The sequence below is a fragment of the Polypterus senegalus genome, chromosome 12 (genome assembly GCF_016835505.1).
Source record: "Polypterus senegalus isolate Bchr_013 chromosome 12, ASM1683550v1, whole genome shotgun sequence".
NCBI classification, from domain to species: Eukaryota; Metazoa; Chordata; class Cladistia; order Polypteriformes; family Polypteridae; genus Polypterus; species Polypterus senegalus.
The window spans coordinates 133,216,475-133,241,991 of NC_053165.1; the positions used below are offsets into that span (position 1 = coordinate 133,216,475).

Below are 25,517 nucleotides of genomic sequence, written 5' to 3' on the forward strand. Positions count from 1 at the left end.
GTGCGCACTCACAGAAATGTTGCGTACAAACGTTTCCACGTTCAAATCGCGATGTATAAAACCTAAACTTGGCGTAAAGCCACGCACATTTCCACGATAGCTCATACCCTGACGTACACAAGTTCTCCGCTTGGTTTTGCAGACTGGCGGCACCCAGCGTCAAAACAATGCTGCTGTTCCTGTGTGGTTTATCTTTCTTTTTCAGATCCACATCCCTGACGTGGCTTTATAAATACATTGCAATTAACCACATATTGTTTATTAGTTTAAAAGCATCTGAATGTAATTAATCTGTAACAATATAATGGTCCACAGAATGGCCAAACTATTCGAAATACCATAGCTGCTCCCATTACGGGTTGCCAGAGCGGATAATCATTTTCCATATTACTCTCACTGCACCACTCAAAGCAGCTGATCGGAAAGAGAATTATTGGTATACAGAATCAAGCACACGCTGCCTCAGCCATGCTTCCTATTTAAACTACTCTCATAAGGCAAACGCTTCAAAACCTTTACTGTATGGACCTCGTGGTTCAGAAAGAGTTTCATCCCAAGAGCTCTAAACGCACTCAATCAGTCCATCAACTGCTCCTTGTAGAACTGTTTGTACTTATAAGTACAATCACCTCACTGTAAACTTGCACTACAGTTATAATACTGCACAACCTGAGCCACTTTGTAAAGTGTGTATTTACATATGATGACGATATCATTTTTAAGATGAAATGCAGCAAAATATGATTATTATATTATAAAGATAAAACTTTAACTTAATTTAAATAATCTATATTGTTAATGATTAAAGGAGACGTTGTCGCTACGCTAGCAAGGATCTGGCACTCCGTTCACAGATTGTTGCTGCCTCGCACTGTATACTTCACTGGGACTGGCGTGAAGGACAGAATAATTAAACACGTACTACGAAGATATTTCAATGTTCCTTAAAAGTTTTGAATAATCAGCGTTCTAAGCTTACAGATGGCTTAACATCTATTACAGAGCTGATTGTGTGGCAATCGGGTATTTGGAGAAAGTAAAGGAAGGACAAGAATTGGGGGTTAGTACGTTTGAAAGAGACAGTACTACTACAATAAATTATTTCATCGAAGGTTGCGCACAATCACTGCACCACTGTTCCCATGTTTAATAACATGCTTTAACTCTATTTCATCATGAAAATATTACATATAGTTCTCAGTAATTTTAATTATTCAGAGAGCTGTAATATTACGAATGTAATGGATTCTGTGTCCTGTCGGAGGAAGAGAAAGCCTGGAAGCACGTAGTGATTCACACACACAGAGCACATAGAAGATCAAATACAAAACAAAGCATTTAACGTGCTACTTTAATTACGATGGGATTTGAGAAACTAGTAAATTAAACAATTTTAAGATGAAGTTTATGATGTTCTACTTTAATGACAAAATATACTACGTGATTAAAGTGGAAATTTCGAGATTAAAGTTGACATTTCGTGCTTTTCCCCACTGTGTGCCTATTTTTTTTCTCTGTACCCTAATAAGCTTTCATATGACACTCAGATGGTAGGCTACAACTCGCCTTTTCACTGCGACTTTGATATGTGACTTCTTTTTTATTTTGGGCACTGTGCAACTTTGTGAACTTGAGCTTTCGAGTTTCTGCGGCACTCTATGTCACTCGATCAGCTTTTCGATTTGTTTAAACCAACAAATAGTATGTTTTTCTTTGCCTCCACTTGGTATTTGCTGAAATTGCTCTATTTTTCCTTGTGGTTTTGCCATTGTCTTTTCACAGAACGCTGAGCTTAAGGGCTATTTATATTTTTTTACATATTCAAAGAGGCATAATTCTGGGAGGAGTAGGGGTGGGACACCAGGCGCATGCACGAGCGTTACTTTTCATGCTGATCGGGATTTATGTAGCGGAAGAAAGTGGAAGTTTTCATACGCACAGATTCCTGGATCTGGATTTTTCTGTGTGTACGCACATTCCCGCTTTTGTGCTTACGCCATGTTATAGTGCGAATTCAACGCATGGTGTTATACATGAGGCCCCAGGTTCTTCTTGGCTGGTGCTGAGCCACACACCTTTGGAGAACAGCAAACCACAGTGTGGTTTATGATGATGGACCACGGGGCTTGTAAATCAGAAGTAACCAATCAGGTTTTACTCAATAGACGCTGTAAGCAGCAGTGCCATAGCAATTCAGCTGCCAGCAAGATGACCACCTTACCACGAATCCATGATGTTTTGACACTGTGAATGTGATAAAGAAGTGTCTAATAACAAGATGGGCTCCCTGAGTCACCCAGACACGTATGCCTTCTGAGTTTTTGCAACAGAAGCCCATCATTTCAGCGCCTCTGCCTTTTTAGATGTCCCTTTTCCACCTGCCTCTCCTATACCTGCTGCTTGTTGGGAAAAGCTGAGATGGAGTTCAAACTGAGCTGTCAGGAATTAGAAAACCAAGCCAATTAAGACTTCAGTGCCTGCAGATCCATTATGAAGGAGATGTGTGCCCCCTTGTGGCTCCACATAACTAATACCAGTTCTACTCTCTCACCTCACTGGCAGCACTGAACAGCAAGGTCCAAAAGTGACAAACACTCACACAAACACAACACCACCTACTCGCTAAGATCAATTATTAAATAATTAGATTTGAGCCGAATGGATTACTGGTTTATTTTTTCGAATTCTGACCCAAATAGTGTTCACTTTTAATATGAGAGGTTTTAGACTTTAATGTGTCATTTTAATGCAGTAGATGGCCCAGATGTTAGTGCTGCTGCTGCACTACTTTACTAGACTGGCTTCATATCTCCGCCTGGCCGTTGGCTGTGTGGCGTATGCATGTTCTTCCAGTGACAGTGAGGGTTTTTTTTTTTTTTCTAGCACGTCACACAGATGGCTGGTTGATCAATCAAAAATGACCCCTGTGAATGAATGTGTGTGTGTTTTATGATGAACAGCATGCCATCAGCTTTAGAAGACCCTACTAGTAATTTACAAGAAGCCACAATCAAAAACCAACTGTTTAAAGAGATGGAATGCGACAAATATTTAAAAAGAGCAACTTAAAAGTAGCATGGAAAGACAATAAAATAACACACCTTACAGATATGACCATGGAAAGTGCTTCTTGGTCAAAGGTGAAGGCAGAAATGTCTGACACAGTTAAGACTCTGAACCGCCAACATATTCATTCAAAGAAAATAACAGCTATGAAAAATGCACATAATCAATAACAATACTCAAACAGGCAAGGCAACGATTGATTGTTATTAATGGGCCCATAGTTTGCCAAGAACACATTCCCCACATCATTATACCAAAACCCCCAGCCTGGACTATTGACACAAGGCCAGCTGTGTGCATGAATTCATGGCAATGGTGCCACATTCTGATCCTACCATCCATTTCCACAGCAGAAATCGTGATTCCTCAGATCAGGCTACATTTTTACTGTCTTCAGCTGTTCAGTATTAGCGAGCCTGTGCTCACTCCAGCCTCAGCTTTCTGTTCTTGGCTAACAGGAGTGGAATCCAAAATGGTGTTCTACTATCGTTGCCTATCCACTTTAAGATTCCACCAGTTGTGGATTTGAAGATGCTTTTCTGCTCACCAGTTGTACAGAGCGGTTACCTGTGTTAGCACAGCCTGTTGGCTCAAACCATACAACTGACGCTCACTGTTTACACAGATTACACTTTCCCTCATTCTAGTGCAGGGGTGACGAACTCCAGGCCAGGAGTGCCGCAGTGGCTACAGGTTTTCACTCTAACCCTTTTCCTAATCAGTGATCAGTGTTCATTGCTAATTCACTTTTTCCCCATCACTTTAATAGCCCTGTTAGAAGAGTTCAGCCCTCTGAATTGATTCTTTTCTTCATTAAATGACAGCCAAGCAGGAATAAGATGTGAAACAAGCTAACAGATGACCAGCTAAACTGGGGCTTCAAACTCCAACCAATTTTACTCCAATCACTTCCTTAATGAGAAGCCAATTCTTGCTGTTAATTAAATCCGTTATTTAATTCCATGTCTTGTTGCTGCTCTCATTCTACCACCGTCAAAATGTTTTGTTGACCTGAGAGATCAGCCTTACCAAGACCATCACCTCTCTTTAATTTCAGATACTGTGTGATGGGCACAGGTGAGCTGGTCATGTGGTGGCTTGTTTTGTGTCTCATTATTGTTTGGCGGCCTGAGTCAAGTTAATTAAAAGAAGTAATCAGCAGCAAAAACTGGTCACTAATTAAGAAGATGGTAAGAATGAAAACCTGCAGCCACTACGGCACTCCAGGCCTGGAGTTCACCACCCCTGTTCTAGTGTATGATATGAACATTAACTGAAGATCCTGACCATTGTCTGTATGAGTTGATGCATTGCGATGCTGTCACATGATTGGCTGATTAGATAAATGCATGAATAAGCAAATGAACATGTTTTCCTGATAATTTTCTAGGTGAGTGCAGGGCACCATTGCAGCTCAGTAGTTAGTGATGCTGTCCCTTAACTCCATGGTCATGGGTTCAACTCCCTGCAAAGACATTGTATTATGTTCCCTGTTTCTGTGTGGATTCTCATCTCAAAGATGTATCTGTTCACTGAGCTGGGCACTATAAAGTGGCTCTTTATTAATAAGTGTGACCAGCAATGGACAAGCATCCTGCCTTGTGCCCATTGCTGCCTGGACAGACTCCAACCCCTCTAACCCTGGACTGTGAAGCTTATCATTAGACAGATGCAATATAGCTTTGTATTTGTATAGCACATACTGGTGCTCTAAGTTAATGTATGGCCAGCTGTGATAGCGTACTAGCAAACTAAAAAGTACAAACAATATCTCAAAAGTGAACAATTTTATGAAGAGATAATTTGTTGGAACAGCACTTGAGTTTCCAGTTCGACCACCAGGAGTCACACTTTGATTCTGCCAGGGATGTCACCTACGTGCCTGTGCTTCTTTTGGTTTCCTCTGGGACTTCCATTTCTTTCCACACTCCACAGAGATACAGGGTGATTGGCAGACCTAAACTGCTTTCATTGATAGAGAAGCGCTGGCATCCTGATCAGAAGTAGTCTCCTGCCTTCTGCGGTGTTCACATGCTCTGGGAATTTGAACTAGATAGGTGGGGTCAAAAAGGAACTGAGAAATAATAAAAAGTTCACGCATGAAACAAAAGATCCTCAGTGTGGCACCTTCTCTCTTTTTGCGGCTTCACTCAAACAAATAAAGTAGCATCCACCTCTCATTAAAATAAGAGCTCTGGTGTCAGAGTAACAATTCACCATTGAAATCGGGCCATCTCAGATTTGGATTTTTTTTTTTTTTGGCTTGCAGTTTAACAGATTTTCTTCTTTGAGTTGCTGGCCAGTCCTCAGTTTACTATAACAAAGTTTAAAGTAAATAAAAAAATGACAATTCTTGTATAGTCCATCAGTCTGGGCTTCTCTGGGTCGGGCGGCTAGATGTGCAACACTTCTGGCAAACACGCCACATACGCTCTAAAAACCTTGGATGCCCTCAACTTGCTCTTTCATGTCTTTTGCTACACCCCCACATCCCTTCCTGCGGAGCATTCCACATTCCCTGGAGTGCGCCGAGTATCAGCAATTAGACTGGAATGGCCAGTGAAAGAGTAAAGAACAGACACCCCTCTCACACGAAAATGAGTCATGTGTGTGGCAGGCCTCGCAGATCTATGACACGGATGTGCTTTGAGCCTATTTTTTCTTTCTAATGATAATTTCTGTTTTCTGCACAAACTAGGAGTTCAGTAGGAATGCTGGAATAAACCAGGTTTTATTGTCAGCCTTGCATTTAAAGGAGACACATGTGGTATGGATAAGTAAAATAAGCTTATTAGCCAAATGATTACCTGTGCAGCATTGATTCATCTTGACGGTGCCTGTTCAGACCCTCTTTGGCCCTCCTTTCAGCCACAATGATGAGTTTGCAGTTTCTTTTCTTGTCCCACCACAATTGACGTGCCTGTTAACTTCCTTTTGTCCAAATCAAACTACAGCTTTACAGTTTGATCTTGGCACACTCCAAAGAGTTGCTTACCTAGTTAAAACGATGTTACTGGTGCCCCATGTTGAGTAGTTCCCCTATCAAGGCCTCCTTTAGCAAAAGGCTGGAGTTCAGCCTCCACAAGCCCGGGCCAGGAAGGAAGTCACAGCCTATGAATCTCTAAATGTGGATGGACTAGTGGTCTAAGAAAGAGTGGAGGACCAGGGAAGGTTTGTTCCACAGAGGAGGAAAATGAAGTTTATTCCTGAATGCACTAAACCATGAATCTAGCTCAACCTGCAGTTGGCCAAGCCAGTCCTGGCATGTTCCACTACCTTTTGCACAGATGCTTCAGTTACCATCTCTCTGAGCAGTTGGGATGTGTGCAGGTGTACTGGAGCTGAGCCCATCCTCCTCGGTTGCAAGTTGTGTCTGCAGGATGTGGAAACGCTCCAAATTCTAATTCAAATCAAGGAAGGGATACTGGCCTAATGAGTTCACCCTCTGAAGACATCCAACAATCTGCTCCAGACAAGTTTCAAAATACGTAGAATCCGTCCTAATCTGTGTACTGCAACTCCACACAGAGACGCTCGGCAAAGACAGAAAAAGATGCCATTACCTAGGACATTAACAGGATAGGTCATTGACTGTGCACCGTGGTTACAACTCCAGTAGAGAAAAACTTCCACTTTTCTCTGTTTCTTCATTGGTCTGAGCCGCTACAGTATTTATAAATGTTAATGCAAAGTAAACATGCTATACTGTATATGAAATGTCCAAAACTATTATGAAGAGGAATTTACTTACTAAACAGTACAGACTCAAAGCAAAATAAAAAAACATCAGTAAGCACTGAAATGTGAACATTGAGAAATCATCTCTAAAGACCGTTCCAAAAATATGAAAGCTGCTATTATTTCTTCTGACAGCACTGAAATACCAAGCGGAGTGAGGGATGGTGTATATTGGACTGATGAGCACTTATGCTGTGCTTAATAAACACAGCACAATATAAGTAAACTAAAGTGTTAAAAAATGCTTTCATTCACAACATGATGTCTCCCTTTGTTCCCCTGTGGTGCTGGACAAGCCAGGGAAACATGACTGTTCAGGATGTTGCTCTTTCTCTGGTTTGTCACAGCAAAGGAAACAAGGTGGGAAACGTCCCCCAGGATGAGTTAAAGGAGAAGTGTGGAGGCAGAGAGTCTAACATCTCTGGGAGTTAGGGCTCAAGATAAGTAGTGGTAGGCCTGGAAGACTACCTTACCCTTAGCTCACTGGGATTTTATCTTGCTCTTTCTTAGGGTCTCCTTTACTTGTAGGATATGGAATTTGTCAACGGTTCCCTTCCAGGTGGAATGAGTTGCAGCCCTTTTGCATATGCTACTACATGGGTCCCCACTAACTGGGGGAAATTCTTGTAAATGTGGCTCACCAAAGTGCAGAGCCTGGAGCCCTTCTTCCTGTGGCAATCCCTGGTCTTGTTTGTTACCACATAACACTTGCTTAAGTCCTTCAAGCTTGTGACCTGACCCTTCACATTTTCAGGTGGTTGGTGTGCTGTCTACTGATGTCAGGTGCAATATGCAATTATTGATACTATGATAACTCAATTAATTGTGGTGAATTAATTGATCAAATAAGAAAGACCAACATGATGGATTTACAGATAGTATAAGATCATCATTCCCAATCCTGGCATTATTCATAATTACTGTGGCACACGGCTGGGGGTGGTACCCAGCCAGGACGCCCAGGAGGACTGGAGGAGGGCTTGCGCCTTCTCCAGACCACGAGGGGGCGACCACCCTAGTTGCTTTGGGGGTCACGGGTGCAGAACTTTGAAGCTCAACCCTGTAGGGGCCCGCGGTCACCACCAGGGGGCGCCCCAATGCCTGGAGAGCCCTGGACCTCAACACTTCTGCCACACCAGGAAGTGCTGGGGGGGAAGAGGACCAGGGACACCTGGAGTGTTTCCGGGGATACAGTCGCCACTTCCGCCAAACTGGGGTGTGTCGGTGGAAGATTGCCGGAGCACACCTGGAGCACATCAGGGGGGACATAAAAGGGGCCGCCTCCCTTCATTCAGGGCTGGAGTTGGGTGGAAGAGGACGAGGTCTGGGAGAGGAAAGGCCTGGACTTTGGTGCTGCGGCACTGGGTTGTGCACTTTATTATTGTAAATAAACGTGTGTTGGACTTTAAAATGATGTCCATGTGTCTGTGTGCAGTCTGTTTCCCACATTACGTAAGTGCATCCTTACAGCAGGTACAGTGTAAAGAGGTTTCATGAGAACTTTGTGTGAGGTACACATTAGAATGGGTATATCAAGAATGCTGAAGATGACTAGGTGTGTTTCTCAAGTGATGTCTTAAGGCCATGTCACATTAAACAATTTTTCCAGTGATTTTCAGTCATAGCCTTAATTTATATACAGTGCCCTCCACTATTATTGGCACCCCTCGTAAAAATTAGTAAGAAGGGTTAGAAAAAAATCCCTGTTTGCTGAAGAACCGTTATCTTGCACTGAAAAAATGAGAAACATCTAACTTTTAATTGAAACAAGTTCATTCAAAGATAAACAAAGTCCACATCAAGAAATAAATATTTTTTGACAAAAACGTGTCACAATTGTTGCCACCCCTACATTTAATACTTTGTACAACCTCCCTTTGCCAATATAACAGCATGGAATCTTCTTTTGTAACCTTTTATAAGATTGGAGAAGACAGAGCATGGCATCCGAGACCATTCTTCGTTACATAATCTCTCCAGATCATCCAGGGTCCTAGGCCCTCTCCTGTGTGCTCTCCTCTTCAGCTCACTCCACGGGTTTTCAATAGGGTTCAGGTCAGGCTACTGAGAAGGCCATGGCAGAACTTTGAGTTTGTGGTCAGTTAACCATTGCAGGGTTGATTTGGACATGTGTTTCGGATCATTATCCCGCTGGAAGACCCAATGACGACCTGGCTAAGGCAGCCAGGTTTTGATTTAAAATCTCCTGGTAACTCAACGAATGAATGTGCCATGTACCATAACAATGATTCCAAGGCCTTTGAAGGAAATACAGCCCCACAACATCACGAACCTCCACCATATTTCACAGCTGGGACAAGGTTCTTTTCATTATAGCCATCCTTCTTTTTACACCAAACCCACTTTGCGTGTTTATTGACAAAACGTAAAAGTTTTGTTTCAGCAGACCACAGAACACTATTCCAGTCAAAACTGTAGTAACGTTTTACAGAGTCCAGGAGCATACGTTTGTGGATAACTGACAGAAAAGGCTTCTTTCTGGCATACCTTCAAAATAATCTGTAGGCATGAAGATGGCATTTGATGGTGGTTCTGGAGACTTGATAACCCCAGGATTTTACTTTTTCTTGCAATTCCTCAACAGTGATCCTTGAAGATTTTACCATCCTTCTCACTGTACGTGGGGGTGAAATAAACATGGGTCCTCTTCCAGGCAGGTTTGTGAAAGTTCCAGTTGATGACCACTTTTTTTTATCATTATTGCTCTTACAGTACAAATGGGCATTTTCAGAGGAGTAGCTGTTTTTTTTTTTATAACCATTCCCTGAGTTATGAAGGGCAATACACTTATCCCTCATTTGGATTGAATGTTCTTGTTTCTTTGCCAGGATGATGGCTGGCTATGGAAATATGGTTCTGTGTCTCCTCACACTTGTTTCCCATTTAATTAGGAAGTCATTGATTTCAGCTGGAAAGTTCCTATACACTCCAATCACCTTAACAATGTCCAATTTAAATGAAAAACAAGTTTTAGTTACATTCATTTCCAAGGGTGCCAACAATTGTGGCATGCGTTTTTGTAAAAAATATTTCTTTCTTGATGAGGGATTTGTTTTTCTTTGAATGAACTTGTTTCAATTGAAAGTCAGATGTTTCATTTTTTTAGTGCAAGATGACGGTTCTTCAGCAAACGGGGATTTTTTTTTCCAAAACCTTTTTACTAATTTTTATGAGGGGTGCCAATAATAGTGGGGGGCACTGTAATCTTAATGCATTGGAGGCATTCATCAGCGCACTCCTATGAAGCCCAATAATCAAATCTGGCATAACGACTCACTCCCACTAGTCCGTGACCTGCCTCAGACAAAATTAGGGCTGCAACTAATGATTAATCACCAGATTAATCAATTATCAAAATAGTTTGTCGATTAATCAATTAGTTTGATATTTTAAAAAATTCATTTGAAATTAAACACAAAGCTAATGAAATGGAAATTTGCACCAAATAAACAGATTTGTATAAAATTATAAGAAGTGGATTTTTTAAACAAACTACCTGTAGATATTTTAAACATGAGTCAGAGTTCTCAGCCCCCCCGAGAAAACTCTGGCAAAACAAAGCGACATTCACGGTTACCGGCAGTCAAAAACATAGACATATATAGATAGACGCCGAATTCACTGTGTTGCCCAGTTGACACAATAAGTCAGCGTGTCCGCCATATTGCAAGTGGCAAAAATGCCATTTAAACTAATCCAGGTAGACATGGAAACCAGGTTTTCTGATGAAAAAACAATAATGTTTAAAACAGTATCATTTACATACAACAGATTTTGGCGAACTGTTTAAATGCAATTATTTATATCTATTTATACACTAATAATGGCAATTATTAAATAATAATTATTATTATTATTATTATTAAATAATTCCTCCCATATAAGTAACATTTCTCGAACTGCCTTCTTCCATCTCCGAAACATTTCTAGACTTCGTCCTGTTCTTACGCAACACAGTACTGAAGTATCGATTAATGCCCAAGTCACCTCGCATATAGATTATTGTAATGCTGTTCTATCTGGCATCCCAGAAAAACGTATCCATTGCTTACAACTTCTTCAAAATTCTGCTGCCAGGATAATAACCTGCTGTTCTAAATCCACTGAACATATTACACCTATTCTCTCTCAACTGCACTGGCTCCCTGTTCACTACAGAATACAATTTAAAAAAAACTGCTCAACATTTAAAGCTCCCCCTACCTCACTGATCTCCTACAGACTTACACTCCCTCTCGCTCACTCAGATCCTGTAATTTGAGAGTATTCAGTCTGGCAATATGGTGCAGCCTTAGTTTGTGGAAGACAGACACAACTAAAGACATGAGCATGAAATGATGGTTGTCAGTTTCAAACTGTGTTTCATCAATGTGCTCCTTGAGGAAAAACACATCATCTGAACCAATCTCAGCCCGAACAAACTGATTGAACAAAGATACACTGACAGCTTGCCCTAATGTCGACTGTCGGATAACACGCTCAGCTACTTTGACCACCTTGACTGTACCCTCAGAAGGAATCATCAAACCTCCTTTGTTTTTTAATGTGAGCAAGTGGTAGCTTTGATCATATGATGCCGGTAGATCATATGATGCCGGTACAGCATCTGTTACCAAACTAGCATGGCACACATCACAAGACAGCTTTCTCAAAATACCCTCTAAGGGCTACATCCCACTGCTTGCTGAGGTGGATTTCTTTGGGTCCTTCAAAGTGTGAGAAATGTTAACAGCTAACAACAATCTACATAGTGACTAAATACATTTAGCCAAAACATTGTTTGGAGGTTCACTTGAGCACATAAATACATAGCTTTGGTATCTTAGCCTGGCATAGCTAAAGTTATGATTATAAAACAGGATTGTCTAACGGCCAAAACAATTGTTCAGCCTTACCTATGAAATGTAATCCCTCGGGATCTGGTTTGGAGCGTACAGTTGTTTGTACAATCCCAAGCAGCACATGTGTGAGGCATCTTTATCCATTACTTCACTCCACAGCAGTGCCACTCGCAATATGGCGGCGACGTTGACGTACGATGCTGCTGGTCATGCGGCGTCTAGTCACTTTGGCGGCCTGATGTCTCGTAGCCTCGCGCGATCAATCAAACTCTCCCTCGGTCAGTCCCAGCCAATCACAGGTTGTCGAAGGAACCCGCAGGCCCGCCAAATCCAAATGGATCACAAACGTGGACTAAACGGTGGAGAAAGTTTAAACTGGAAATGGCCACTCAATTTTAAACATGGGAAACTACGGCTGTCATTGAGGGGAAAACCAAGAAAAAAAGATTAAAAACGAGGTAATTTATGGAACCTTTTAAGTGACATGGCTAGAAAAAATGAATGGGAGAACGAAAATAAATTTGACGATAAAAAAAAAGAGAGAATTTTGTTTCTCCCATGTTTTTTTCACCGCCACATTTTTTGAGTACTTAATGTGCTTTGTATTGCGTTTTTGTTAAATATTTTTCGAAGAGTGGCAGTAAAAATTGTAAAGGTTTTACGTTTACTTCAGTTCAATCAATTGCATTCTAATATAGTAGAATTCACCGTAGATTCGGAATAACCTGTCAACCTGCAGTGATGTTACTAACATGCCTTTACATTTGAAAAGTTGGGAGCGTCCGCTGATAGCGCGTTACAGTACCCGCCACACGACGAACCACATGAATTGGGACCCGAGGACAGCGAGATATACTGTAGCTAAATATTTATGTAACATGCGCGAGCGTAGTGATTCACGAGTCCAGTGTCTTGGGTACAAATCCCATACCCGGTAGTTATCTGTGTTACTAAAAATGCGCAGGGAATGTTAGCAGAGTGAGAAAGAGAGAGAGGTTTGGAGCACGCACTGATACAGTGCCATTGCCGCACCCACCACAAACCAATTTAGGATTCGAGTGCAGCCATGCAATGGGTGATACCTCAGCGCCACACTAGTTCAGATGGAGTGGAACAGTGCGAGTTTTTTTTTTATAGTGGCTGGAGTGCCAATTCTGCCACCAACCCCCAAGTGTTTCCCTGCAGATTGGAGGGCCTATATGCAGGAATGGATGCAGATTAGCGTCATACCCAGGACGGCGATGTTAGCAGGTGAGGCTAAATTAGCCCCGATGTGTAGGGGGCCCAGCGATGAACTGCGGGATGCAGAGAACAAGGCAGAAACTGAGCAAGAGGGAGTAGTACGCTTACTGCTATGTTATAGCCATCAATAGACTAAGACAAAAATAAAATCAGGATCCTAAGCTATCCTGTTGATATTGTGATCGATTGGGTAAAAAACTATAGGTTACAAGACAGATAATAGTCTAGCAACAGGAACATCAATGATATACAGACGTGGAAAAGTAAAATTAAACAATCTGCATGAAAAAAAAAACTTGCAAACAGTGGACTGAAAACACTGCTAGAGATTTAGCAAGAAGTATGAGTATTCCTGAAATGCCGTTGCATTAAAACTTGTTTTAAAACTCTGCAAATATCATCCTCTGTTGTTCAACGTCATTAACTACTTGATCATTATCGTCGTGACTTTTTCCTAGCACTGCATAAGTTATTTGTAGTATACAAATAAGGCACTGGATGTGTGTGTAATTCTTAGATTTCATAACTTTTTCTTGTAGTATAAAAAAAAGTGTCATGTCCTTACCAAATGTGCTGCCGGATGCGACCACCTCGTAGCTCACTCCACGTGTCGTTCAAGACCGAAAGCGTTTTTGAGGGGTTTGGCCCGACTGAATGACACCCCAGGAGCCGGGCCTGCCTTCCATCCCATCCCGAAACCCATTGATATAATACAGGAGTTCCAATCAGACTGACGCTGCTCCAGATCCATCACTTCAATTTACTGAAAATTCACCTTTATCCAGTAGCTCCAAATTATTATAATCTTTTTAACGCTGACATACCGGTACGTATAAAAAACAAAACAGTTAAACGCAGGTTTGTAGCGCTAGGTTTTATTGTCGACGTTCTCTTTGACACTGTCTCCCTCTGCTGGACGGAAGGACATAATGCAATTTCAGAAACGGCGGTTCTGTCTGTGAATTACGACGTAGAAGCAACTAACCGGAAAAAGCTGGAGCAAATCTGCCAGAGTCCAAGCTGAACAGGTGCAAAGCTACGGGCGTGCTTATTCCAAAAGAACCAATGATGTAATAGCCGTAAAAGGTGAATCTACAAAATATTAAACTCGGTGGATCGATTATTTATTGAAAATAGCACGTTTTGTTTAACATGAAAAAATGTAATATTAAACAAAATTAAATTCTGAATTTCAGTGATTTCAAATAAAAAAAATCACAGAGAAGAATATTTCAGTGTAGCGTGTTTTTTTAGCACAATCAGATAATTTTTCAGGGGTCTCAATATTTTGCTGGACAATGCATTTTTCAGTATGACGCCAACATTAAATGTAATCCAGGTTTGTAGTGGTAAAACTGCTCTTTCTCTGGCAAAAGACCTAAACTCTTATGCTGCAGGCAGTTCCTTGTGGAAAGCCTGCTTTTATGTTGTGCATTCATGTTACTGTAAGATTTACTGTTGAAATATCAACCATTGTAACCTGCAATGATTTAAAATCAATACAATCAAACAATTATGCCTTTATATAGCATCTTTTTGTAATTTACACCCCCTCCAAGGCAATTATTTTAAAGGGATATTTCACAAACAAATCTTGGAAAATATTACTTACAGTTTTTTGTGTTTTCTTTTTGTATACATTTAATTATAATCGTAGAGGGAAAACACACATGGCACAGTGGCTAGCGCTCCCTCTTCACAATTCCCAGGACATGGGTTTAATTGCACTCAGGTCACAGGATCTGTGCACCTCATCTGAAGTGTTCAGTTTTGGTCTTCATATAACAACAACAAAAAAAAAAAAAAGATGGAGCAGCAACAGAGAAATCCTGAGGAGAGCGGCTAGGTTGATTCTGAGACTACTAAATTATATGGATGCGCCAATCAGGTTTTTTTTTTAGGGCTATACTGATGTTACTGGATCGGCCAATTCAGATAGTGTTTTTTATCCCTTTAAAAAGCCTTTTACACTAAGCATACCTAGATGTCTCATATACAACATAAGGCTTCAAGTGTTTCATATTTTTATAACTAAACAACATACAACATACCACCTATTCATTTTTTATTAACAAAATTAAATTCTGTAGCCTTACTTTTCAGTGGCCATGAAGATACTAAAATAATTCAAATTCTTTAAAAATGCACAGTGTTTTAACTAATATACTGTATAGAGGAAATGTTTATCCATAATGCATGTGGCATTAAGGAAAATAAAATACTTATAATTACAAGCTGTCATATTAATTTATGTGGTAAATATGAAACAAAGCTTAATTCAAAAACAATTTTTACCATTTGCCAAAAAATGTATTTTCACACATTAATTATATTAGTTGATATTGGCAGTTAAATACTGCTTAAAGGTAAATATGCTGTACTTCTAGGTTTTAATCATGAATTGCATTCAGGTTTTTTGCTGTTAAAATAAGCATTTACTATATTTATAGTTTTTTTTTTTCAGTGTACCAGCTAGACATTCCTAATTCTCAAAGTGTAATTATAAATAAGGACTAGCACTTTAATTATGCAGTGCTTATCTCTTACGAGACATTAAAGTATACTGTATGACACACACTCAAATAATAAACATGACACAAATCTTTAAAAATACTGAAAATCTTTCAAATGCTCACAAGATGTTTATCAACTAAAATAGACAAAGTATACTGTTAAGCTAACAAGCCTATTGTTTACAAAGCAGTAATTTCAAATTCTTCCTTATCTTTTTAATTTAAAACATTAGCTTCTGTCTAACACATGTTTGCTCACTCTCCAAAATTTGGCAGGCAGTGTGTGTTTTAATTAAAGGACAAAGTATAAAGTCCTGAATTCATTAAAATAGGTTTTCTTGCCATTTATCTATCCAGTTCACACGACGGCTCCTCAGACTCCTTTTTCTCAGTTTATTACTCCATTTTTGGAAAACTTGCTGGACTGAACAGTCTGTTCTTATCAAAATTGTTAAACAATCGTGTGTGGGGAGTAGGTGCAGACTCACACAGATAACCATAGGCATGAGACTCAAATTCCGGGTGCTGGGTCAGTGGAGCAGAACTGATAACCTGCTGTGTGCTATCCAGCATCTAACACTTATGATGAGTAATGTTTTAAAGACGATTAAAAGTTATATTGTGTAGCTACAATTTGCTGTTATTGGTTAAAACAAAGTGTTTAAAAGTCATTGAAAGAATACACACATGAAAAATCAATCAATCACAATCCTCTGCTGACATCAGAGTGCAAAAGCAGTGCTGTCTCATGACATACTGGACCTGCAAAAATGGTTACCAGACAGATAAGTACTTCAATTTATTATTTGTTTAAATAGTACATTGTTGTTCATCCTTCCATCCATTATTTAACCTGGAGTCTATCACACAGTTTAACCCTCTGCAATTCCAGTTAAATGCTGGAGTTTGTCTTGTTCTGCAGTTGTGGTATGTGTCAAGTGAATTTGATGAGCTTACCTTACCTGTACTGGGGTGGTCAAAACTCTTGCAGTCAAAATGTTTTAAATAATTTAAAAAAAGTCATCGGGTTTAATGATACAAATCAATGCATACCTTTTAATAATTCTGCCCTCTTGTTATCAAAGAGCTGTGTGAGGACAAGATCAGATTGCAATGATACAACAAACCTCTCAGCAAATATGGAAAGGAATAAATAAAAATAAAGAATAAATATTATTATATTTAATAGCTCATATGCTGTTTTCCAGTCTCTAGTCTGAGCTCACCAGCTCATGCATTCAACTGGAAGCATTAATATTTTTTTTTTTATTTTAAATGTTGGGATGAATTACAGAAGGTGAAACAGTAAGGGGATGGGGGTTATCACATGGGTTACATTATCAAAAATTACACAGAACATGTCACTGTAGTAGTAGTATCAGGTGTACAGAGTAGATTGAAATTCTTACTTCCACATCCGACCAGCACACAGCACATCACCACTCTCTGGCATCTGGATAAACAAATAAGAATGTAATACATTATTTTACTTACGTACGGTATTCTCAGCTTACCTGATGTACTCCTTACCTCTTGTTCAGCTTCAGCTCTCCTTGCCTGTATAAATATGCAGTCACATGGTTTCATTGATAGTCACACATTTATATTATACATGTAACTTTTAAATGATTAGTTTTAAGAAACAACTCTCAGCTACAAAAGGAAGAGTGTGCAAGGTCTGTGGATTCAGGAGGTCTGTGCACTCTTCCTTTTGTAGCGCTTTTCCCTTTACCATCTTGTAAACATGGAGACTTTAAAAGATTCTGGCTTGGACGAAGTGCTTCTCGCATTGGCAACCCAGAACACAATAAAGGTGTAGAAAAAGAAAATAAGTGGGCAAAAATGTAGTACAAACAGACCTCTTATCTACTGTAAGAAGATGCTATATAGCGCCCGACCCGACACAGATTGGCACATATAAAATAAACCAAACTTTTATTTTCTTCAGTTGGAGGGCACATCTTCCCCATAATCCCTCCAGCCACACCACAGCCCAAGCACATTAATCACCACAAAACACTCTCTCCTCTCACCACCACTTCTCCTCAGCAAGCTTTGTCCTCCTCCTCCCGACTGTGGCCGCTGGCTCCCTTTTATTGGGTACCTGGAAGTGCTCCAGGTGCTTGATTGGCGATGTCTGCCTGTACTTCTGGGTAAGGTGAAACCAGTGCGCAAAAGGGGCCAGCAGCTCCTGTTGTAGCACCCCTGGCGGTGCCTGCAGAACTCAAACCCCCATGCAGCCCTGGGGAATTTTGAGGCACCGCTGCAACCCAGGGGGAAGATACTGGGCTTCCCACCCTTGTCCCCGTGGCAGATGTGGTGAAGGGGCGTTCCATCCAAGCCACACAGGAGGATGAGGTTAGGAGCACACACTGATACAATGCATTGCCGCACCCACCACACGACAAACCAACTCAGGATCCTGATTCGGGCCAGAGTGCAGCCATGCAACGGGTGATACCTCAGCACCACACTAGTTCAGATGGAATGGAACAGTGCAAGGTTTTTTATGGTGGCTGGAGTGCCAATTCTGCCACCAACCCCAAAGTTTTTCCCTGCAGATTGGAGGACCTACAACATGCAGGGCTGGATGCAGGTTAAGGGCCTTGCTCACCTCAGACACAATTGCACCAACTCAGTCCTGGGTACAAATCAACAGTGTTTTTACTATACACAACTCCTTTTACAGGCCTCAAATAACCACAATACACTCATCCATCTTTCTTCACCCCTCTTCCTCTTGACTCAGACATCTAGAGTGATGTAAGGTTGCCTTTTTTATACTTGACCCTGGAGCACTTTTGGTGCCAAGGGATTACAAGTGGGAAGCAATTCCAGGATAGGATGAAGCTTCATAGAGCAATGAAATCTATTTACAGCAGCGCATCCTGGCAGCAATAGAAGATGTCTAACAGGGCTGCGTTTCGAAAGTCCCATGTAGCCCTGTTTGCGTCCAACTGGATGGAGAACACTGACACCAAGCATAATGGGAGAATGACTGTTCTTTCTATTTTGTATCTCCTAGTCCATCCATTATTTTTACAGCCTGACCGGGAAAGCAAACTGGAACCATCCCGGCCTCTAAAAAAGTACATTTTTTCAATGCTCGTAAGTTGTTTATTAAGAAAAAAAGGCTAACAAGTTCATGAGTAAAATAGACAAATTTTGCTGTTAAGCTAACAAACCTAATGTTTTCTAAGCAGTAACTTCAAATTCTTTATTTTCTAACTGAAAATGTGAGCTGCTGTTTTTAACACAAGCTTACAGTCCAATCTCACACAGGCAGTGTTTATATTAATTAAAGGACAAAATAAAAAGGTATGAATTCATTAAAGCAGCTTTTTTGGCCATTTGCCTAATTGCACAGGACTCCTCAGATTCCTTTTTCTCAGTTTATTAATCTCCTTTCTTTAATATTAAGGCTAACATTCCTATTTCCTCTCTCTGGTTAAGTCTGCCTTACTATGCTCTGCACTTGCTGGGTCTCAGTGACTTGAGAATGGCAGATTACAAGACTAGGATTTGCAAAAGGTGATGGATTACACAGTTACCTCACAACCAAATTAGAACTGTTGGGTCAAGAGACTAATACTGACTGCTTGGGGGTCTGTTTTCCATTTGAGCCCCACTACACCTTGAATGTAAATCTCCGAGTCTGTGAGTCAAGTGATCAGTGGACCATTAAGTGGGCCCTGTTGTGAACCTGACACAAAAAGGCAATCCAAACTTAGCTAACTACAGTATATATCCTACGGCATAGGACTGGAGTGAACTGAAGCAGACATGCCATTCCCATCTAGAAGGCTTAACAGTTGCAAAATACTTTTCACCCATGAGTAAGGTCAAAATGGGTTTAGAGACAGCACTTTGCTTTTATTAGATACACACAACAGATATCCAAATTCTACACCTTCTTACTGAAATTTCATCTGCTGTTAATGTAAAAAATAATAAGCCAAAACAAATCATTTTAGATCTTTTTACATATTTAATGCTACCTTATAACCAATTAACATGTAAGTGGAAAAACATGAATCATTTTTAGGAAGGAAAAAAGTCAAACTATCAGAGTGTTGACTTCATAAGTATGCACACTATTTACTTATCAGCTCATTAAATGCTGTGAGAAGACTCCATCAATGTAGTGCCTAGCACCTTTATGCTAATATTCTTTACAGATGTGTACAATCTCAATCAAAATGCGAGAGGAATCTTCCAAATATAGTTATACCTTAAATGAGTCTACTGAATTGGCAAAGGCTCCAGAAGTGAACAGGAAGAACTGGAATGAACTGAAGAAAACTGAGCTGCTTATATGTGTGTGCATTTGTATTTTAGTTACACACACACAGACATACATATATCTGGAGGGTGTCTCAAAAATGTATACCCACTTTGAATGATTATAAATAAAAGGTATATTAAGATACATCCAAGTTTTATAATTCAAATTAAAGACGACATATGTAGAATCAGTATATGCGTACCAGGATCCCAGTGGTTTTGGCCAGCTAACAGTGCTGCTGGACATCTTCAGAGTTTGAAGGCAATTAAAAGCTTTGATGGATTTCTTGTTTGCTGCACTCAATTTCCAATCATTTTGTTACTAGTCTTTAACCTTGCCCCTTAGTTTGGGCTTGGGCAGCACATTTAGGAACACCTGCAGGATGATCGTCTTGTTGCTTTGTTTACTTTTGACATGGTGTAAGATTTGTAGGTTAAACCATCACAACTACCGCTACCTCACCTTTTTAGTTTGGTTGTTTCTTGCCAATTTTTTTTCGCTTTACACAGCTGTTTGTTTCAGTTAATTACTTTCTTTCAACGTACACATAATGCCATTAACCATTAGCACCTGCTTGTTATATTTACTTAATGAAGCACTGGGCGGTCTCACAGTTTTGAACTGGACCTAAAAAAGCTCTGGAATTTAAAATGACACTCTTCTCTATTTACAGTCTAATCCAAAAGACCTACAATAATCATCTTGAGACAAATTTTTATGAAGTATCTGGTGCCCAAGACTTTTTCACAGTACTGTAGTGTATACACAGATACACACCAAGAGTGCATGCAAAGATATAAACACACATGAAGTACCATTCGTTTGGAATGACCAGCAGCATAATTAATGAGAAGCAGTACATCTACCTTAGCACTTCAGCTGGGACATAGTGTGCCATTCCCGAGTCTCCTGACCATTACACAGAACAAAAGCAAACACACTGGACATTTATTTGGGGGGCAAGAAAAAGTTCTTTCCCCCAAAATGGCTCTATGGTGGCAAAGGAACCCCCACCATTTAATATTTGGATATCCTTGAAGTATCACATTAGGTTATAAGAATATTATTCAAAAGGTCCATCTCTAGCTATTACAAAGCCCAAGAGAAGGATTGGTGCATGTTAATGAGAGGTTTAACTTGAGGAGGAGTGGAGAAAACAAGCCAAAAGGATGGGGGGCACATATCAACAAGGAGCATGGTCAAGATGGTTTTGTTAAGACGAAGATCGGTCTTTAAACTCATGATCCATGCAGCCAATGATTCCCTAAATTAGTCCCTTTGTCTTCCCTCTTGGCTTTTGAGAAGGTCACAAAGGTTGGTGCCATCACCATGAGCATAAACCTATAGTTTATACCATCTTACAGTACCATACACTCCAGTTAAGTGTTGCCCAGCAAAAGCAAAAAAAATAAAACAGCCACAGTTATATCCACATTATCAACTGGGCTTTTGGCAATAACAGAAGATTAGCCATTATAGGCAGAACTGTAGGCCACTCGCAGGCTACCGTCTGATGAATCATCCAAGCGTACTGCTGTGCTGAAATTAAAATTTTTCCTAGGGCATAATATGGAGGAGGCCAATAAGATCATCAGAGCCAGACTGACACCAGTTAACAGTAACCCAACTCTTCAACAGACCTTCACAAAAGGCTCTGATGTGACTGTGGATCAACAGGAATCGTCTGTGGGTGCACATGGGCACTTATGGAGTCTGGGTCACATAGGTACATGTCTGACTTTGAAAGCATCCAAAAACAGAAAGTGACCCAGGAAACATCACTGATGGCATAGTCAGGTACACTCGTGGCAAAAAAAAAACCAAAAAAACCCAAGTATTTCTAAGTGGATGTTAATAAGAACCATGGTGAAAGCAAAGGAAAAAGACAAAAAGCAGAATTAAAACAAGCCAGAATAAACTGCTCAAAAACATGAGATGCCAAACGACATGTGTGATTGTCTCATAAAAAAGATTTATTTTTTTGCCTAAATGTACAAAGGCAAGGTACAGTATCGTATAAAAAAAGAATTGTAATGTACACTTTACATGGGAAAAGACAAAGATGCGTAAGGGAACATGAAAATTAACAGCAGAAATAAATCAAAATCTCCGAAAGCTGTAAACATCCACCATTCAAGTGCTAAAGATGTCTCCTTGAGCCAGTCATCCCTGCTAGATTTGAACAACTGGGGGAGTTGGCATTAGACAATAAACAGTATAGACTCAAAAACAGAATGTAACACGCTGCTGCCCCCTTCTCCCCCCACCCATATATTTGATGGCTTTTTTCAAGCGCTATATTGATATGACAGTTGTTAAGTCGTCTTAAATCAAAATGTCTCAACAAGCATCTTTAAAAAAATAAAGCACTACATAAGAACTTCAGAAAAATATGCAACTGCCTTGCAAGACCACCTTATATCCATAGAGATGGCAGTTCACATTGATCTCGATCCCTTTTGTAGGCTGATTCAAACAAATCCTTGAAAAGGACACACTTTTGCTTGTTCAACAAATACATATGCTGAATGCTCTCTGAGAGGCAAATCATTTAAACATTTGAAAAAATAAATTGACTGCAACTCAACATGTCTACTTATTGCTGCAAGTGTCTGGATATCCCACTGCAAGACCTGATAACAATATAAGCTACCTTGAGCCATAAAAAGTCAAATTTATGAGGAAGCTTTTACCTTAAACGTGATGGGAACAATAAATAAAATCCGGTTCTCCAAGTTAAATAATTCAGACTTAATAATAATGCAGATTTATGGAAAACCCTTGACTGGAGCATCTATGGAGCAACAATAATGTAATAATGTCAGACAGCACAGCTAATTTAAAAGAGAATGTGCTTAGGATATGAAACTGCAGAAGTGCAGTTGGCTCAAAAATTTCATCGTATTCACTTTAGCTCATCAGGTAGAATCTGTACCACACAGTAAGCAGCACCAGACATTTTTACATTTCAGGTGCAAGGAATCGTCAAGTGCATGTAACCAATGGGAAGGAGTAGTGCATTGAAATGGGCAGCTTCCTACTCCTGTCTAGTGTGTGCGAACATAGAAGGGTTGGCCCTGTGTTTGGGAACGCATCATGATGCCTCATTGGCAATCTTACATTCGTCATAAATTATTCTAATTACAATAAGTAGAACAAAAAGTACAAACAGAAAAAAAAATAAAAGGAGGGAGCAGAGGATAGCACTTTTCCTGCCAAGCATTTAAAAGATAAAAAGACATTGTTTCATTATGTTAATAACATTAACACAGAAATCCAAGAGTTAATTTCTTAATATTTTCTACACCATAGTTAGCCATCTGTGACCAAGGCCAGATTTTGTATTGTATGCAAGCGTTCACACACGTTTGTGTGCATTTGTTTTTCCTGGAAAAAGAAGAAAATAATCTGTGGGAAAAGAAGTGTTACTTTTAGCTAAAATGTTTCGATTCAGTGGGTCAGAATTACAAAACTTTACAAAAATATATAAAAGTTAAAAAAAAAAAAGAAAAAAAAAGAGAAACACAGCACTGTAGAGATTACACCAGCTATCATCATTTTACATAAAGGCGGGGAGGGTTTGTAACAAAGTACAATAGGCAAGTCTGAAAGCATCCAACAAACTTTTAAAATAATTCCACTGTACAATATTTACAGAAACCACAAAGGCAGAAAGACTGTCAAATTCTTGTACATCCTGGGATACAGAAATAAATCACTTAGACTAATGCTTAGCTTAAAATGATCAATAAGACAATGCATAAGGGAATGCACACAACAGAAAAATAGTGGATATAAAAAGAATAAAACTTAATCAAATAAAATAGGACAAAAATGCTTCTTTAAATTGAAGCAAACCCACACATTTTGTTACAACTGCTCCACCAAAGAACAAACCCAGAAAGAGCGTGAAGCGTTATGTTCAGATGGAAAATGTTAACATTGTTGCTTGTTTATGTCAGGCAGTGCCGACATCTGGGGCTGTGAGCACAGGCCACACCAGGGAAGTGAAGCATCTGTTCAATGCATGTTGTTAAGAAATTGGCTGTTCAGCATTCCAGCAAAAAAAAAAATGCCACTGGTATAAAAACGTTCAGTTAATAGAAAGGGCCTGAATAACACTTGTCTCAGACAGCGATTTTATGAAAAGGGAATTGAATGGGGGTAGGGAAAAAATGAATCCTTTGAAAGCTGTGCTTAGTTTGCTTCCATACAGAAAGATTATTCTGGGAGGCGAAGTAACACACAGAAGAAAGTGACAATCAATAAGTAACCAGATGTTGCCTCAAGATCTTACACCAAATGAACACAAGGCAAATGGAGTCGAGAAGGGAAGCATGCAGCAGGACATTTAGCACACCTCATAAAAAGTGAACAATAAAGTCTGCTTCTGCACTTCCCATACTATTCAAATCTGATTGACACAAAACGTGGCAGATGACAGAAGCGTCTGGAATATGCATCAGTAAAAAATAATTTGGTTCAAAGCAATGGACTTACAAGGAAAGCTCCTAAGGTGTGCAGACGGTCGGCCGTCACAATTTGCCAGCCTGCAGACAAAGGGAGTAGGCCTTTTTGGGCTTACCAGTGGACAACATATTCTGCTTTTATAGACTTAAAATATTTTAAACAAAAAACACCTCTTGTTGGGATTTTAAAAGCATAATTTAGATAAGACTGATAAAATAAATATTAGAAAAACACACAAACATATATATATATATATATATATATATATATATATAAAAACACATATATGCATGTATATACACACATAAATTACACACGCACACTCAAAAAAGAATGCCAGCACAAGAGAAATTACTGCAAATCAAAGAGGTGAATCTTCAAACATAACTTATATTTTAATAAAAATATATTTTGTCCTATTTCAGAATTACGCTGGCACTGTGCCAAGAGGAATCCTAATGGTTGTACTGTCAGGGCCATCTGGGATAATTTAAGTTAAAAAAGGAAAAAAAAATGCTGTCCAACATCTCTATACAACCATGCATTTTGTCTTTTTGCTGTCATAAAAATGAAATTCCAGGACAGTCTGTACTTTGTCCGCAGAATATTTATATTGCATTTGATAATCTAGGGAAAAAAAATAAACCAGGGCTCAGACTTCTTAACAAATATATTCCTATAGAAGTAGTGATTTAACCATTGCTGTACATGTGAAAATGCTATCAAAAAGAATCTCTGTTAAAGGTTATCCACAATGGAGGTTAAAAAAAAATAATAATAATAATAAAGATAGTGGCTATCGCTTTTGAAATAGTCAATGCAGATGCTAGAGCTTGGCTTTCCCAGTTCAGGTTTCATAACAAGATGAAGATGATGATGTCTGAAGTAGGACAACCTGCCTGACATTATGGCAGAAACATAAAAAAATAGAAACACCATTTAACTGATGTCAAAATGAATGCCACAATCTCCTCATGTGATCCAGTCACATGACTAGTTTCAGCAGTGAGGTATCAGGCTCCTCTCCCTGGAAAAGGAAATAAAAACAGTCAGTCAGTTAAAAACGTACTTCAAATAATAAGGGTTATTTAATACCAAAAACAGAGACAAAAGATGAACATGAAATTCTGTCTGTACAGAACATAAAATAGATGGAATTAAAATAACTTTAATTTACAGTCGTGTCACAATTTCCAAAGATCGGGTTTTAAAGGCATAATGAAGGACAGGGCCAAGAGTCTTGTGCTTAGCATCGCTGCCTCCTGGGCCAGTCTGTCTCTTTCTGTGGAGTTTACATGTTCTCTCCAAGTCTGTGTGTTTGTTTCCTTCCCACACGTGTCT

At 39.6% G+C, this 25,517-nt stretch overlaps 1 protein-coding gene across 4 annotated transcripts in view; it reads right to left on the reverse strand.

Annotated features, from left to right (window-relative positions):
- Window positions 1-21,656: 21,656 nt before the first annotated feature.
- The window catches only part of LOC120541644 (zinc finger protein 609-like), a 241,117-nt gene continuing 237,256 nt past the window's right edge, over window positions 21,657-25,517 (reverse strand). For all 4 annotated transcript variants that reach the window (XM_039773470.1, XM_039773469.1, XM_039773467.1 and 1 more), the window contains one exon: window positions 21,657-25,203. The gene's annotated coding sequence lies outside the window, so the exon portion shown is untranslated. The remainder of the gene's footprint in view (window positions 25,204-25,517) is intronic.